The 9,063-nt window shown below is 48.4% G+C and overlaps 1 long non-coding RNA gene across 1 annotated transcript; it reads right to left on the reverse strand.

Moving 5' to 3' along the window:
- Positions 1-1,417: 1,417 nt before the first annotated feature.
- LOC128311326 (uncharacterized) lies at positions 1,418-8,802 on the reverse strand. The gene is made up of 5 exons (XR_008289722.1): positions 7,448-8,802; positions 6,823-6,994; positions 4,851-4,939; positions 2,247-3,870; positions 1,418-1,688 (listed from the first exon to the last, which is right to left on the reverse strand). It is a non-coding gene; the product is annotated as an uncharacterized LOC128311326 (long non-coding RNA).
- Between the last annotated feature and the right edge of the window lie 261 nt (positions 8,803-9,063).

Below are 9,063 nucleotides of genomic sequence, written 5' to 3' on the forward strand. Positions count from 1 at the left end.
TTCTATACGGACAAGCGTGTATATTATGCAGTAATTGACCATTTCAAACAGAAACATAGCTTAGGATGAAATTCTGTGGAACTGAAGTGTTAAGTCAAGGGAAAAATGAAAGTATATAAAAATGTCCCCGTGTTAAAGCAGAATTCGCTCGGACACATATACACACACCTGCATAGGTACATATAAGAACACTCACGCGTGTGCTAACATACACGCCTGATGCTTCACTGTACCCCGAGACTCGTAACGGCTCATGTATTTTTAAATAGATAATGGTGAACATAAAGTCGCTGCAGTTAGAAGCTCCTGGATGTATGTTAAAAAGTTTGGTATCGATTTTATTATTACAGTGTCACCAGTTCCAATATGCCCGAAATTACGTGTTTTGTAGCTATTTAAAATTTCAGTGAAAAATGTCGGATGTCAACTTAACACGTCTGATGGGGGACATGACTGTGTTTGGCGCGGAGGAAGGAGTTGAGTGCGAAGAGTCAGAAGATCACCAGACAGTAGGTGAGTCGACGGCACCCCTTCTGAAAGCAGCCCCCCAGCATGTCTGCAGGCCACCAGGGTTCTGTCCGGCTCCTGACGTCGCCTGTGTAGACGGCACTCTGACGCTGGCCTCATGTGGCTGTAAGCCCAGGATGACTATACCTCAAATGCAGACCCCCAGGCGTGAAGGTGACAGCTGAATTCTAACTGACTCTTTTGACTGTCTTTTAACTCATCCCACACCATAGAGGAAAAGAGGGGCGTTACTTACTGAGATCACATGAATCCCGTAAGTTAGGAAGCATGTTATTAGAAAAAATTTGCATTTCCAATTCTACCCTCCTCTCAAATGTAATTTGAGGAGAAAAGGAAGACTTCAGGGAAAAATGTGTATCTTACCAAGCAAAGTTCATCATCTAATAACACGGAACAAAGGAAAGGGGCCTCTCTTATGTGGAATCGCATTCATTTTACAATCTCTGGTTCTCACTGGAGTATGATATTAACAAATAACCACAAATAACAAATATCATATTAACAAGTAAATAACTACCGCCGATAGTTCAATTAATGACTATTATTGTTGGCCCAGTACCATGCCCAAGTGACGTGGAGAATAAAATACTGTTCCTGACCCCAAAATCGTTGCAACACAATAAACCCAGACAAACATAATCAGGTAGATGTGATGAATTACCAGAGTGTTGTGAAAAAATGAACAGGGTAATGTGGGGTACAAAGGAGAAGGTGGGGACTTCCTGCCTGGGCAAAGGTTTGGACAGCCAGGGTCCTCAGCTTGGCCGGGGTCGTTGGCCGGCACCCGCTTCTTAATCCCCTGGCAGGCTCACTCCGATCCGGGCAGACTCTGGTTAGCCTGAGGGGCAGAGACCCAGGAAACCAGAGATCGTCTGGCAAGTGCCCCTTGTGTCTGCTTGAGACGGGGGGTGGGGGTGGGGAGGAAGAAAAGCCAAGTCACGTGCACTGAGTCTAAGGTCGTAGAATAGACAAGATCTGCAGCTTTGCTCTAGGACTGCTGGTTCCATTGCACTGGGAAGAGTTCTTCGTTTCTGTGTCTCCCAGGCTGGTGCAGCAAAGGCGGGCAAGACTCCCAGCTGGGGCCTCGTTCCCAAGGGAAGGAACGAGACCAGTCATTGGAAGTAGACCAACCCTGCAGTTTCACGTGTGTTGTTTCTAATCTGGAAGGAGAGAAAAGTCACGTGGTGCGGTATGGGTTTGTTTTGGTCTTGTGTTTTCAATATTTTTAATATTTCTTTATTTTGGGGAGAGACAGAGCACGGTGGGTGGGGGAGCCCGGGGGAGAGGGAGAGCGGCGCAAAGAGAGGTAGGGAGACACAGAATCCGAAGCAGGCTCCAGGCTCTGAGCTGTCAGCACAGAGCCCGGCTCGGGGCTCGAACTCATGAACCGTGAGATCATGACCTGAGCTGAAGTCGGAGGCTTAACCAGCTGAGCCACCCAGGGGCCCCTGTGTTTTGTTTTTTAAATGCTGTCTTGACCCAGTTCTGAGGCCCGACTGGAGCCAGGCCAGGTGCCCCGTTAAGCAGTCGGTTGGGTCCACAGCCCACCCACTTGTCCTACAGGGTCCACCTACTCCCCGCCCTCTTTTCTTAATGTGAATTTTGCCGTAAAAGTGAAGTCGATATCCTAGTGTGTGAAATACAGCACTAAAAGTGAGACCACGCACAAAATACACATACTAATTCATTAAGGGTTTTAATAAATATACAAAACTTACGGAAACAAGAATTATCTTCGAGGCAGCATTTCCGAGGGAGGAAAACGCACGCAAAGTGGAGCTGCAAGGAAAGTAGGGGATCAAAACTCCAGTCGTTTTACGTAAAAGAGGCCATAAAAATGCAACAGAACTGCAACAACCGGTTGTATTTCAGACTTGGAAAGGGAGTCTAAGGTTGAGAGAAGCGTGGACTTAGGTCGTGGGAGTGGCAGGCACTGGTGATGCGTCTGCCGTGGCCGTCTCCTCTGAAGAAGGTCACCTATGGCACACGAACTGGGGACGCACAGCCCCTGCACAGACGAGCCATGGGGACAGTACGGGGACAGCGCGCCGGGAGGCGCGCCCAGGGAGGGTGAGAGCTACGACACGCGGTGGAACTGCCTGATCGGTGTTCACGTCTCTCCCGCAGTCGTCACCTGCTGACGGTTCTGTTAGAAGCGCGGGAGACAAGAGGACAGGGAGAAAGAAATAGAAACACACGTCGATACCGCCTCGAGGGCTTCGTTCCAAAGAAATCAAGGAAAAGGGTGCCCTCCTGCCTTTTTCACTTGGTGCCCATTTTCCGTGACAGGTACTTCTCTACCTGGCGATAAATTGTGCTGGCACTTGCCCGAAGTGGTGGGCAGCCAAGGTAATCGCGGCCCGCCCCCCATTTAGAGCAAAAACCCCCAGCCATCACCTCCGGCTTACCGACTCTGTTAAAAGCTCTGTACGATGCATTCTGTTTTGTATCTTGAATAATGACTTCCTAATGGGATCTATGGCGTTGGTAAGAGGCTTTAGCAAATTTTGTCAAATTAATATCTAGCCTAGCAATGGAAAAACTATCAGAAGGAAATTGGGTTAAAGAAATTATATGAATAACAAGGAGAAATACATAAAACCACATCATTAATCATTGGAATGAAAATGCCGGTTCTTATAGGAAGTGACAAATACTCCCAGTGATTTAGTAGAAAAATGTAGCAAACTAATATAAAACTATGGAAACAGATATGAAATCACTTGAAAAGGTTTAAAGTGCTATGTAAATGCTAAATTTTTTATTATGAAGCATTGAGATGGCACGAGGAAAGCCGGGCTTGTTTATTTATTCATACCCGTGTCAGAGACGGTGGTTTCTCTTCTCCATATCCCTTCTTTCCTCCTTCTTAACTAACGGAAGACTGATTTTATTTGGGTGGCCATGTGTCCGCCGTAAAACAAACCTACCGACAGAAAGTCCTCTAGAAATGGTCCTGTCACAGTTCTCGCCAGTCACCTGGGAGTGAGTCATCGGCTGGGGCCTCTGAGAAATCCCGTTAAAAACACTCAGGCTCGTGACTCAACTGGTGATTCTTTCTGCCCTGTCTGTTCTCCTTCTTCGTGTCTGGAAGCAGGTTCAATGCTCCCTGTGGCTGTAACCATAGATGCCCAAGGAGGAAAGACCGGGAAAAGTGCAGGAAACTCAACCCCGGCGTTCGCGGGCCCCTGGACCAACCTCCAGCAATCCCCTTCGCAATCATCAGATGATGATGGATGAAATCAGACTAATGTAATCAATTGCATTAGCTTCTTGAAACCATCGCTTTTGGATTCGCTGATGTTCCCACGCGCACTCGATATCTAGCTGACACAATAGCCCCTGTTGACGGGAAAAGAGAGATTCACGATACGTCGTAATACGTGTAACATAAAGAACATGAATGAGGAGAGCAAAGTGCTAGGGAAATCGGAGTAGAAAAGGTGGCGAAGCTGCCGTGGTAGGTTCGTGGAAATCAGTGACCCGTGGCGCTTCGTAATAGGGCAAAATGGGCCACGCAGAGGCAGCTCTGAGCTTCCCGACCACCGAAACAAAGTGAAGTGTGGAACCAAGAAAGACATTCGCAGAACCCATGATGTAAGAATGTATGAAGTGTTCATGACAGGCTCACTGTCCCGGGTTTTGCAACGAGAGGGTAAGCTCTCCTACAGGTCTTTGAAAGGGGGACGGTACGACTTTGAGGCCTCTCTTCCTGCCACGTGCTGCCGTAAGCCCCCAGGAAGAGAAATCCCCAGGGTGCAGACCCAGCCTGCTGTCCGAAGATGGGACAAAGTCCGGACGTCGCAACCGCGGGGCCCTGGCGGTAGGTTGGCAGGCTGCTACTTCTGTTTTTTGGCTCTCTCCCTTTAGAACAGAAGCAAGGATCCTGACTCTTTTGTAACCCTGCTCCCATCTCCTGGAACTGAGAGCGGTGCTCAGTACCCTCCACACAGGTGGTGCTTGGTCAACACTGTTGAAACTAATGAGTGCTCTGTAGAAGTCTCTGCCCTCCACGGGCCTGCAACCCAGAGACAGCGACAGCCAATGGGCCAGACTCCCAACAGCTCCCAACTGTCAGAGAGAAAACGTTGCATCCCTTAAAATCCCAGGAGTCCCAAATAGTCGGTGTGATGTGGCCAGGATCAGGGTGGGGGTGTTGGAGCACATTGCCCTGCGATTGCCGCAATGGGGCCTCAGCTACAGTAGGTAATTTGCCTAAGGTGTCACAACTGGGAAATGTAATAGAGACACGATCTAAACACAAATGAACCAAACTCTTGGGTCCTTTCTCCATCATACATTACTGATGGGTAATTTCTCACCTGTTAGGCAATTCGAGACTTCTGCCCGCCTGAGGCCGGTCTGGCTGAGCAGCCACGGGTCACCCCTGGAGCAGACCTGACCAAAAACACTAAGAACACCGTCAGAATGAGCACAAGGCCAAGGCCCAGCAGCCCCTCGGCTGGCAGAGCGGATGTCACATCAGCAATGGCTCCGAGGCCCACAGGCTCGCACACCGGGCAGGAATTCGAGCACGAGGGAAGCATGCTGGACCCGTGTTTTGGGGGAACGACCTGGGCTCTCCAGTCTTGAGACACATGCTCCAACTTCCAGCTTCCACGTGTTATGTACCAACTTAACTGAATTCCCTCTCTCGACCCTGGTTTTTAAAAACGAATCCTACGAGCTTTAAGTTCAACACATTAGAGGGGCACCTGGGTGGCTCAGTCGGTTGAGCATCCGACTCCAAGCTCAGGTCATGACCTCGTGGTTCATGGGTTCGAGCCCCACGTCAGGCTCTGTGCTGACAGCTCGGAGCCTGGAGCCTGCTTCAGATTCTGTGTCTCCCTCTCTGTCTCTGACCCTCCTCCACTCGTCCTCTGCTTCTCTCTCTCTCAAAAATAAGTAAACATTAAAAAAAAAATTTTTAATTCAATACATTAGATGTGAGTCAAGTTTTTCGTCTTCTTTTTGTGGAGGACTTATTTTATTCGTATTTGTTTGTTCTGAACTCCTAGCTTTAAAATTCATTAAATAGTCATTTAATCCAACCCGGTCTACACACACAAAGAACAACCTGGGAGTGCCTTGTTAAATCCTTTTTTTAAAAAAAACACTTATTTATTTTGAGAGACAGAGATAGAGCGTGAGGGGGGAAGGGCAGAGAGAAAGACACACACACAGAATCCGAAGCAGGCTCCAGGCTCTGAGCACAGAGCCTGACGCAGGGCTCAATCCCACGAACCGTGAGATCATGACCCGGGCCGAAGTCGGACGCTTACTCAACTGAGCCCCCCAGGCACCCCACCTTATTAAATCTTAATTCAGAAATTACCATGCAGAAGTCAGGAGTGGAGGTGAGGTGGCCTATGACACCAGCCTTTTAACCGTGATGGCTTCTGAGCTACAAGGAGCTCAGCTGAAGGCAGGAAGCTGGATTCTTTCTGCCTTCACATGTCTGCCCCCTCCACTCTCTCCCCAGACATTTCTACCAACCTTCCTAATCAAGGAGATTGCTACCAGGAAGAACGCAGAAAGGACAGCTGCGGGCAGTTCTAGAACTTCTGATGGCCCAGTACCCCTGCATGTTTTCAGAAATATTGTCATTTCCAGGAAAAGTATACAATTTCCAAATGTCCCCTAATAGACTGTGTCTCTGGGTTTGCAATTCCCAAGAGCTCAATTACCTTTTATAGTAAGACAGCATGAATTGTGCTGATTTTCAAGAACATGTTTTAAGTAAAACACAACCTTTTACAGATCAATATATTTTGCTTTTTAAAAAGAAAATAAAATTTCAATCCAATTACCTGTTTCAGAACACCTTTAAAGAAGAAAAAAACTATGGCTTATGGCAAACTCCGTGGACAGCATTTTCCTTTAGCAGAAAATCATTTCCAGTCCCCTTCATTGTACAGGCAAATGTGAAGTCTTCAGAGGGAAGCGGGGAAATCAACCACAATTATTGTGAAATGTTCACAAATTGGCCAGCATTTGTGAAGCCGGGAATAAATTTAGAAACGTGCAAATTGGAACTTGTGTCTCTGAAATTTGGAAACTGAGTTATTAAAACACTGCTGTTCGTGGGGCACTTGGGTGGCTTAGTTGTTAAGCATCCGACTCTTGGTTTCAACTCAGGTCATGATCTCATGGTCATGGGATCAAGCCCTACTTCAGGCTCTGTGTTGACAGTGCAGAGCCTGCTTGGGATTCTCTCTCTCTCTCTCTCTCTCTCTCTCTCTCTCTCTCTCTCAAAATAAATAAATAAAACATTAAAAATAAAATATGGAGCACCTGGGGGGCTCAGTTGGTTAAGCGTTCGACTTCAACTCAGGTCACGATCTCGTGGTTCGTGAGTTCGAGCCCCACGTCTGGCTCTGTGCTGACGGGTCAGAGTCTGGAGCCTGCTTCGGATTCTGTGTCTCCCTCTCTCTCTCTGTCCCTTCCCTGCTTGGGCTCTGTCTCTCTGTGTCTCAAACATAAATAAACATTAAAAAAAAGTGTAAAAAAATAAATTAAAATGTAAAATACAGCTGTTGAGTTCCACACGACAAGGAAAAATGGACCCCACCGTATCACAGCACAGAACACTTTAAAAACACCAACTATCTACTTGTTGACTTCCAGGAGAAAAGGTAACTAGTGACAGTTTGCCTAAACACGGCTTTCCTTGGAAGCAGCACATTCAAGTTCTGTCATGTGATGGCCGTTACGTTACACACAACTGTTTTCAGACAGCTCACTGCTCAAGACTATAATTCCCTTCCCTGATTTGTCTTTACACCTTTGACTGCGGCCAAATGAATGAAGCTCCAGTTGGGTAGTGATTCGAGTCCCAATTAACGTCTAATAAAGGGAGACCCGCCAACCCCCCAGAATCCTGCTGTCCGGGTCCATTTTAGGACCCCCGAATGCTCACGCCTAGAAATGGTGGAGGAGGTCACAAGGAGGGTGGACGTCTTGAGGCCGAAGGTTGGTAAACTGCAATGACAGTTGAATGTGACGCTCTCGGGGGTAGCGACCTGACGAAGGTGACCCGGCCACGCCCGTGGCGACGGCATCGATCAATCCGGCAGCGGGCTGCCAGTGACCACACCGCTCCGTCCAGAACACTTTCGGGCCTCCCACCCGACGCCTCTCCTTTTATTCAGACGGTGAGATGGTCCGGGACCAGTCAAAACACAGCAGGTTCTCAAAATGCACTTCGCAGTCTGGTTTCAAGGAAGTGCTGGGGATAATTACATTTTCTATGGTCGTTAGAGATGAAAACAGGCAGTAGGCACCTATGATCATGTGTCTTATTGCAAAATAAGGTGTTTTCTGACTTTTATAAGCACCTGAACATTTTAGTCCACAGCTAAATGAGAAAGTTGCGGGAATTTCTGTTCAAATATTTATGACCTCTTTCTTTTGAGATGAATTGGGGACATGCCCGGGGGTCAGGCAGCCCCTCCGAGCAGGCGGCCGCTACGTTGCGAGTCTCACCTCCGCACACGTGGCTGATCAGGAAACAAAGGGCCTCGCGGCCACGTGGACCACATGAGCTCCGTGTCCACAGCGGTTCCTCTTCCCCCCTCCCAGGGCCCCCAGGGGGAAGCAGAAGCAGTTCAGGTGGGTATGCCGTGCCGTAGCCGAGAAAGTTGTGATGAGGAGACCCTGACCTTGGGGGGGGCTGCCTCCGCCCCGGCCCCTCCCGCCTCCAGAGAGACACGTCTCCTTTACCGTCAAGGCTTCTCCGGGGAGGGCAGCCGATATGTCTGGCTTCGTTGCCCTGGAATGTCTGCCCGCAGCGATGTCTCTAGAGAGAGACTATTTTCACCTTCCCAAGGCTGCCTGTTGTGAGAACGTTCTTGAACACAGCTCTCAATACTTAGAAGATATGCAGAAACACCAGGTCTATGGAGAATTATCTCCCAGCAAGGTATTTTTATATCTGCTTTCAGGCCACACCCACAGACAGGCTTGTGTTTGCCAGAAGTTTTCCGTTTCAAAGTCCCAAGCACCTGTGTGGTTTTGGAGTCTTCTCCTTATGTGACCTTTAGAAAGGCGATTCAAACGTCACCATATGGGAGTGTCAGAGTGCAGTGATGTCACAAAGGGCTTTTCCGTGTTCCACGTTTCTCCTTCTACAGTCATTTCATAGATGATTATTTCCCCCACAGAAAATCCATTTGTAGTTTTTAGTATGCTTCAATACATTTCAAAATCGGAAGACCATAGTTTAAGGTGTGATGGTTAGGCCCATCGAAGGCGTTCACACATCACGGAGTCCTGGAGACGATGGGCCCCACCCTCTTGAAACCCCGTCCCCCCCCCCCCCCGCCCCGACACGTGCTACTGAGGTTAACTCATGCGCACAGTGTCTTGATGGATGAGGACTGTGTCAACCAAGAGAAGGGGTAGAGGAACAAAGTCAGGAAAAAGCAGGATTTCCGCCACACAAAACGTTAGAAAAGGAAGTGACAAGTTCTGTCCCAGAGCTACAAGTCTCCGATCTCAAGGAAACAGCGCCCCGGGAAGAAGATCTCGAGTTGA

The sequence above is a fragment of the Acinonyx jubatus genome, chromosome A3, assembly GCF_027475565.1.
Source record: "Acinonyx jubatus isolate Ajub_Pintada_27869175 chromosome A3, VMU_Ajub_asm_v1.0, whole genome shotgun sequence".
Classification (NCBI taxonomy): Eukaryota; Metazoa; Chordata; class Mammalia; order Carnivora; family Felidae; genus Acinonyx; species Acinonyx jubatus.